Here is a 9,570-nt window from a genome sequence, read left to right as displayed (position 1 = left end):
CAATATATCCCTCTTGATTCATGCTGCTTAAGAATGTTTCTGTTCTCTTTAGGTTTATTTAGTTTTCTTAAAAATGGTGCATCAGATGCAGCACAATTACAAAAACACCCCCCTCCGAAAAAAAATCTTAGATGTGGTGGTCAATATTCCTACAAGAAAGCTTTGAGTAGCTACTCTGAAAATGTTAGTAAACAGTTGCTTTTAAAATTTATTTACAACAATTTTTTTGCAAAATGATTCAGTGGTTTAGATTCAATATAGGTTTATTTCTGTAATGTAGTAGCTGCTTTCTTTTCTTGCTCTTGTTTTGTATGAACTTCACTTTTTAGATGGGAAAGAATTCCTGGACAATGCAGACCTTGTAATTTTCCCTGGTGAAATGTACAAAAACAATTTAAAATTATCCCAAATTCAAATGGTATCCTGATAAATATTTTTTTTATTCATATTTTGGTTTTCTAGACAATTAAAAAAAACCCAAGACTGCTGTAACATTAAATAATTGTGTTTACTGGATGACTAAACACCTTAATCAGAGAAATCAGCCTAAACATATCACAAGAAAGGGCTACTGTACACATTTCAACACTTCTTTGTTGTTGTGCAAATGCCATGAGAATAGCTCTTTCTTTCATGTTGTTTATTAGAATGTAAAAAAAGCCCACTTGCACAAATGAATTATGGATAAGAATGGAAAAAATGTGTCATACCAAAAATGTAGCTAGATTTTGTTGTCCCTTGAATAAAATCCTGTGAGCAGCTCCATTGACTTAATCTACTCTATTTGGTAAGCATGGCAAGATGAACAAAAGATGCCACAACTACACAGTATTTTAGGGTTATACCTGAGCAGGTAACGCCCAAGACTTGACTTGCACATTAATGTATGGGGGTAAAGGGGAGTTACAAAAAAACAAAGGGCAAGTGTCCTTCAATATGCTAGTTTTTCATAACTTAAAACAGAAACACAGTCTGTCTTTACAAATTCTCCTTTCCCCTTACAAAATCTGTTATTAGTTTCCATACTCAGTGTGTTTATTACATAAATCTAAAGTTAATCACTAACATGGTATATGTTACTATCCCTAACTAGTTCCCATTATGTATTGCTTCCTAAACAAAACAAGGCTAGGGTAAAGTGAAAGCAGCAAAATTTTAGAAGAATATTTCTTCCAGCTCAATTTTTATTCATATTCTATGATTTCAAACTGAGTTTACACCAAAGTGGGTTCTACTTTAAAAAAATTCTTTGAAGTTCTGTTGTCTTCATTCTTCTGAGCCTTTAGTGTGCTTCACATTGGACTCTGAACTACCACTTACACTGTCAACAGTAAAAGTGATATCACGTTATGAAACTGCAATTTTATTGTCTATAATTTTGACTTACAACAAAATAATGATTCTTAGTTAAAATCTCTCTAGGAATATGTTGATATTCAGTAATAAAGACCACAGTTCTCTGGACTCACTCCATGTCACCTCAATGTCACCTCAATGTCTGCAGTGAGGGCCCAGCCCTGGCACAGCACTGGAGGTGCGGCCTCAGCAGGGCCCAGCACAGGGGGATAATCCCTGCCCTGGCCCTGCTGGCCACAGCATTGCTGATCCAGGCCAGGATGCCATTGGCCTTCTTGGCCCCCTGGGCACAGCCTGGCTCATGTTCAGCTGCTGTCACCAGCACCCCCAGCTCCTTTCCTGTGGCACTGCCTGGGGTTGTTGTGACCCAAGGGCAGGACCTGGCACTGGGCCTTGTTGAACCTCACACCACTGGCCTCAGCCATGATCCAGCCTGCCCAGATCCCTCTGCAGAGCCTTTCCTGCCCTCCAGCAATGCTGTCTAACTTGGAGGTCATTTGTGGATTTGCTAATAGTAAATTCAATACCCACATCCATACAATCAATAAAAATATTAAACAGGACTGGCCCCAGCACAGACCCCTGAGGGACACCACTGTGACTGGCTACCAGCTGGATGCAGCACCATTTTCTACCACTCTCTGGGCCCATCCAGCCAGTTTCTAACCCAGCAAAAGTGCTCCTGTCCAAGCTGTGGGCTGCCAGCTTCTCCAGGAAAATGTTGTGGGAGACACTGTCAAAGGCCTTGCTGAAACCCAGGTACACAACATCCACAGCCTTTCCTGCATCCACCAGGTCGGCCACCTGATCCCCCCCATTGCCCTGCATGTGCTGTGTGATTGCACTCAAGGTGATCTCTTTCATAACCTTCCCCAGCACTGAGGTCAAGTTGTTCCCTGGATCCTACTTCTGGGCCTTTTTGTGGATGGATGTCACACTGGCCAACCTTCAGTCAATTGGGACCTCCTAGGTTAGCCAGGACTCATGACAAATTACAGACAGTGGCTTGGCAAGCTATTGTGCCAGCTCCTTCATTACCCTAGCATAAATCCTGCCTGGTCCCATAGGCTTGTGAGCATCTAAGGAGTTCAGAAGGTCACTAGCTTCCTTCTGGATTACAGAGGGTCCATTCTGCTCCCTGCCCCTGTCTACCAGCTCAAGAGGTCCTAAGGATCATCAGTCTTACAGCTGAAGACTGATGAAAAGAAGGATCCTTTTCCTGTGTCCTCTAACATCTCCTGGTGCTAACACCAGGCCCAGGCACTCCCTACAGCCAGAGACCAGAAAGCTGCATCCTTCTCGGGGAACTTTGTCTGGGTTGCCATGCTCTTACCAGAATGGCTTTCAACTGCGGGCAGTTCAAGCTGGGCAAGTTAGGAAAAAAAACCAAACACCCCACTCAGGAGCTGGGAGGGTGGCTGTGCTTTTCCTGCTCCCCCTGCCTGTGTGAACTGCTGTGCACACTGCCATGTCCCATTCTTCTGTCACACCAAGTCCTATTTGCCAGCTCCTGTTCCTTGTGCTCCCTGGAGCCATTTAAATCTCCCACGCTGCTCCAGGCAATGCCCCTTCTGTGCCTGACTGGCTGCAGAGGCTGGCCCTATTTTAAAAATACAGATCTATCTAATAGATTAGATGTTCTTGAATTCTACTCAGCTCAAGAGCTTCAACAGCATGTATTCATTCTTAGAAAGCAATCATGTTTCATCTTCCATCAACTAATTTTGTTTCTAGGTATAAATGGTCAGCAAATGGGGTCATGTCCACTTTTTATAACAACATCAAATCTCAGTCAAATTATTTTTTTAGCCTGATGAGGCATTTAACTCTATTAGATCTACTCCCTGCCTGCAAAGGGGGATAGCAGCTCCTACTTTCCAAAAAAGTTATTTTAGACTTATTAAGAGGGAAAGGAAGAAGCTGAAAGTCTCTGATTTGCGCTGTCATTCCTAGAGGACAAAAATATATCTGTGTCCCATTATTATTCAAAGAATTAGGCCCTTATTTCATCCACTGACCTTCTAGTATTATACTTCCAAGAAGACCAGGCTAATTTTCCTTCGAAGTGAAGAAACTAAAGAGTGGAAGCTCAAGCCTTTCTTTTAATTAATTTAATCTCCATATTCTCGACTGTTTTATTACTAGCTTTCCTGTGGATTTTTACAACTCAATTTATTTCATATCTAGGAAATTCAAAAAGCTTTCTTGACAGTAGTCCAAGATCTGCACAGAAATCACTTCCTCATGAAAGATCTCATCACAGGGTGTAGTCATCCTCACTGAGGTAGTTCTGAGAAAAAAACCTTACCTAGGGAATAAAAAAGGAAGATACTTTAATTTGGGAGAAAGGAAATCTTACTTCTGTTGATGAACATCCATGATGGTGAATTCAACCCCTTCTCAAGGGGCATGTCTGGTGAAATGCAGATGACACTGCAATTTTCTTATGTTTCAAAAAAATTTTTTAAATATTGCAATTTTTAAAATAATGCAATCAATCTTGAATACCTCTGGCACAAGAAGAGTGCACACTTCATTGAAAAAATAGTATACCTATAAATTGTCTTTTTTTTCTTAGACTTCAGAAAGGTGCTGCTGTTCATTTCCTGTGAATTTTAGTATTTGCTTAGATTTAGAAAGTAGTTATGACAAAAAGCCTTTGAAAACAACCATCAGTATTATTTCTTGATGGTATAATCTTCAAATAGGAAATACTGGCAAGGGAGGATAAAGCAAGTAAATGAGTAATTACTGTTATGTGGTGGACTTTTCTCACAGAGTTTTAGTGCTTAATTTGATTTATAATGTACTTTTTGTTTGGATCTGTGAGACACCAAACCCACTTACTTTGATCTATTGATTTTTCAAAAAATATGTTACATTATTTAGCCTAATACACTGTGTTTGAGAGAATTTGTCTCTCAGTTGTCTTTACAGTGTGACATGCTAATTTGAAATGTTTTCTGGCAGTTGATAAAACAGACTAGAAGATGTTAAAGAACACCAGGTAGTGTTTTATTCATTTCAGAATCTCAATGCCAACTGGCACATCAGCTTCCATTTATCCTCCAGGAAATACTTTGCCAGAGAGAGGCCTGGGAAAAGCTAAGTGATTTATTCAGGCTATGAGAGACCTCAGCCACACAGCCCTGGTCAGTCCCTTTAGGAGTTCATTCTCAAGGAAACGCCCTCAGCTACATCCAGTTTCATTATACAAAGAACATACAAAATATTGTGAACATACAATGAGCCCTTCACTGATCCTATAATAATCATTCATATTCTGCTATCACTGATGTGAGGACAAGGCACCCACTGAACTGTGATTTGAGACTTATTGGATAAGACAGAAGAAAGATTTTAGGGGATTTTCTTCATATTTTGGCATAGTTTCAGTCAAGTAGGATTGAAAGTTGTACGGCTTTTTTTCATCACAGGAGACTTCTATGTGGCAGCCTTAAAAGGAAGACCTATTAATGCTACTACAACTGAATGATGCAAATGTTATTATTATCCATAAAACAAAAAATTCAGCGACACCTAAATTATCTACTGTAAAACAAAGAAACAAAAAAACCCCTTTCAATCTCATTAGTAAAGACTGAAACATAAAGACTTCAGTACTTCTCTGCAGAGTTGCAGAGTTTTTGAGGGGGTTATTCTGCCTTGATTGAATATAATTTGCATGGAAGATTACTAGCGCAAATATTTTCATCCTCATAGTTTATTTATAGAATTCAGCACATAGTATTTACTAGCCATTTGAGTTTGACTCTCTACTTTTCAAAATGTAAGTGAGACTCGTGCCTCAGAGAAGAAATTGAAAATATAGAATTGAAATGACATGAAAATGTCTGAATTAGATTCTGCAGCTATATGTATTAAAAACAGACCATTAATTCTATTAATTTTCAAATTTTAGAAAAAATATTGCATGTCTAATATTACAAGCTGTGAAAGAGAAACTCTGGATTTTTGGTTGGTGCACTTAGCATAATCTTAAAATTTTACTGTTTAGTACATAATCATATGAAGCTTTCAGATCAGCCAGTGAGGTGTGCCAAATTAGTTGAGAATAGCAAAAATTTAAAATCTCAGCAGTAAATTCATCAATTGATTGCTATCAACAGCTTTGTCAGATTATTAGCTGCCATTGATAAGGTTACCTGAGACAAGAAATGTAAACCACATGAGTAGCCCTGTTCTGAAAAGTGCAGTCCTCATTTTCAAATATTTCTATCAATGCTCTTAAAAGTGGAATATTAATTTATATTAAAACTACAGTTTAGCACACTGAATGAAATTATGAAATTTTGGAGGGCATTTTTGGAAGGAATTTTAGAAAGCAGAAGACTGAAGAAAAGTCTGTACAATAGGGTATACAGACATGGATTACTGTGATAAACAGACAAAGCACTGTGTATTCATCTGAAATAAAACTCAGACTAAATTCAGAAAACAATCTCTTTTGTACTGGAAAAAGTACAAAGAAGTGAAATTTTTTCTGCCCATCATTGCACCTCTGAGGCTTTAGAAAACCCTACTTTGCAGAACAGGAATGGCAAGATGAATCTTCTGAAAAAGAACTCCCTGGCATTGAACATCCTGCTTAGATTTCACCATATCTTGATGTGATTGTAATTTTCTGAAAAAGGGCTCCTGATGTGATTTTTTTTTTTCTAATAGAAATTCTTACATTGCAACTTTTTCACATAAAGTCACCCTAGGACATCTTTCTAAGATTGATCCTGTAAGGAAAGCTATGCCAAAGGGTCTGTGCTCAGAAGACTAACTCAAATCCAAGATACGTAGGGATGGGTGCAACCCTCTAAGACTAATATTTGGGTCTCAGTTCCCCAGTTAATGAGGTTTATATCAAATCCTGAAAATGTGCATGATCTCTGTGAAATCTATACAACTACATAAGCTTAATTATTTTGCTGAATCACAGAGAAATACTGTAGGTAGGCAAATTAAGTATGTGATAGTCACCTAAAAGTTTCAGGAAAGTGCCTACCAGTGCAGATAGATTAGGTTTTAATCATTTATTAGGTTGCAAAAATTAGTTTTAAAATAACATGGTTAAAATGGGCTCTATTGCTTATTCTAAATGTTACAGAAATAATCCTGCAAGCTCTGCAGTGTTACATGCTCCTGCAAGACGCCAGTATAATATCTTTAAAAGTATGACCACAGGCAGTGACCTCCCTCTGAGGTTGGAATTGATTATCTTGTATAAGCAGGGTAAATAATCTTGAGCAGTATGAGATTTTTTTTTTTTTTTGTCATGGAATACTTTGTTTGATTTATGACTGAAAGTGAGATGACCTGCATGACTGCATTCTCTTTCAGAGTTTCACCAAAAAAAAATCACTTTTTATCTCAATGACCATGGATCAAGGTGTCATATGATAAAAGCTGAAGAACATTTACAGTACAAAAAGCAATATCAAACAGGTCAGTGGTCAAACAGCTGCCTTGATGCCCATTGCACCCCACAAAGATGATTTACTTCTGACGTTTTTGTTCTGTTAGACTTGGGGTCAGGGAACCACACAGATTTTCTCAGGAAAGATTATCAGACCTATATAGAACTTAGATGTAGTCCATCCTACAGAACTGAACTAGTGGAATCTCACTTAAACAGTGGAAATAAGTGAAATTAATCAAAACAGAATTCTTAAAGATGGGTAATAATGTTGTCAGGTTATTTTCTGTCCTTATATGACAAGTAGACCTGCTCTAACTTTTACAGTCAACCATGTCTTTGCCTTTTTTCCAGGAATCACAGGATTGTGTAAGTAATACAGAACAATGTCATCTCTCAGTGCTCACAGTACATAGTCTGCATGACTTCTGTACTAATAAGGTGTGTCCTTAAGGATTATCAACTGCCTGTTTACCCATATTCACAGCTTAAAATGGTGAGTTTCTACTGTTTTCTGAGACACTATCTATTCAGTCAGCATTTCTATATACGTAGTCCTAAATCATACGTCTCCCCGTAAGCACAAATATCCAAGTCTCATTGAAAAGTGAATGGACCTACATTTCTAAAGACAGACTCTTTTAAAGACACGATTATATAAATTCTTCAGTAATTAAAAGCAGAATTTATAATCTGTTAAATTGTTTCCATAAACTAAATTTCAAACAGTGTATATATTATTTGAGCTCTAAAAGTCAGAGAAAAAGGGTAATGATATATTTTTGCCCTGTGAAAAATTTTTTCCATAGTTCTATGGGTATTACTAGAATTCCACCATTGCTTTTGTATATGCTCTTACAGCCTCTTCATAAAAGCATATGTTCCATGTTTTTCCTCCTGTTTCCATGTGGTAGGCAAAGATATTCCATGACTCAAACAGCATTAGCAACTGAATAAGTCTTTGAGTGTACTGAGAAAAATGGAGAGATGTTAACAGCCACATTTCACAACAGCAGGAAAAATGCTTGTGTAGCATTCACTGTCATAGCTGAGCATATGCTCTCCATGGTTCTTTAGTCATCTGCTTGGAGTGGGCTGCACTGCTGAGGAAAAGACAATCTGTCTCTCTGTTAATGAAAAAGTATCTCTACAAAGTAGAGTTGATTAGTATAAGGGTAAACTCTTCAGTGACTTAGAAACTGAGAAACATGGGAAAAAATGCATGATCATTGTAAATAAATATTATCTTTTCTGCTTGCACAGCTCAGATATTTACAGTATATGAAACACAAATAATGTAAAGATTCTAGTTCTTGAATACTTGAACACAGAAAGCAAGAAATTTAAAGTATTTTAACACACATCTGAAAAATTTAGCAAATTGTAAATTTAATTTGTCAAGTACAATAGCATCTCCTTTGAAAGTATGCCTGTAGATTAGTACAACAGTGCACAAACCCCTTTTAGAAGAGATAGCAGAAGCATTGGAAGAAGTCCAAAAACATCAGTGCATAAGCTAAGCAGCTCTCATTTCTCACCCGATTACCTTGACTCACATAGGGCACCATGCTGCTGCTACCAGATTGCTTGATATAAACAAGCCCAACTGTGTGGATAGCTTGACTCCCTCTGTACTTCTCTGCTGGCTGCAGGGCAGGCATATTCTTTATATAGATCTGAAGCGGCAGGTGGCTGAGAAAATAAAAGTGGAGGTCCAACTTAGCACTGCTATCATGTCCTTTCTTACTTTTTCTCTCACCAGAAAACATGCTGCTGGCCTTTTATCAGACAACATTAGTGACAACATAATCACGTTGCAAATGGGATTAACGCCTCTTTCTTTTAATAAGATAGTCTAACAGTGAAATCCATTTGAATTGCTGAATAAAGGGGGAAGAAATTTTGCCAGCTGCACAAACCCACAGATTTTAAATTTTATATTTTGCCTGTGCCAGGAATCTGCCTTAGGCTGAATTTTAACAGATGGACAAAACAGAAGAGTTTTTTTAAAGGGTTAGACAAAACAAAATATATTTCTCTTATATCAAGTAGGGGTAATTTTTTAATAAGTTCCAGAATATCCAAGATTTTAAGAAAAAAAAAAATCACACTTGCTGAAGTGCTCCTTGGCAAGAAAGAAGCCCGGTCTTTCTCCAAGTGCTCATGCAAAATCTTTTAGTTAAAGAGTCCAGAGTCAGGAATGGAACCCACTAGTTCTACTGCCAGGAAATATTTATTAAATCCATTAGCAAAATGCCTGTCCTCTTTGTCTAGCACCAGTTCTAAAGATGACAACGGCTTGGGTGGGTGTTGTTCTGCTGGAGGGCAGGAAGTCCCTGCAGGGGATCTGGGCAGGCTGGATCATGGCTGAGGCCAATGGAGGGAGGTTCAACAAGGCCCAGTGCCAGGTCCTGCCCTTGGGTCACAACAACCCCAGGCAGCTCCACAGGCTGGGGCAGAGTGGCTGGAAAGGAGCTGGGGGTGCTGGTGACAGCAGCTGAACATGAGCCAGGCTGTGCCCAGGGGGCCAAGAAGGCCAATGGCATCCTGGCCTGGATCAGCAATGCTGTGGCCAGCAGGGCCAGGGCAGGGATTGTCCCCCTGTGCTGGGCCCTGCTGAGGCCGCACCTCCAGTGCTGTGCCCAGGGCTGGGCCCTCACTGCAGGAAAGGCCCTGAGGGGCTGGAGAGAGTCCAGAGAAGGGCAATGGAGCTGGGGCAGGGTCTGGGGCACACGTGCTGTGAGGAGCAGCTGAGGGAGCTGGGGGTGTTTATCCTGGAGAAAAGG

This window comes from Zonotrichia albicollis, chromosome Z (assembly GCF_047830755.1).
Source record: "Zonotrichia albicollis isolate bZonAlb1 chromosome Z, bZonAlb1.hap1, whole genome shotgun sequence".
Taxonomy (NCBI): Eukaryota; Metazoa; Chordata; class Aves; order Passeriformes; family Passerellidae; genus Zonotrichia; species Zonotrichia albicollis.
This window is presented reverse-complemented; position numbering follows the sequence as displayed.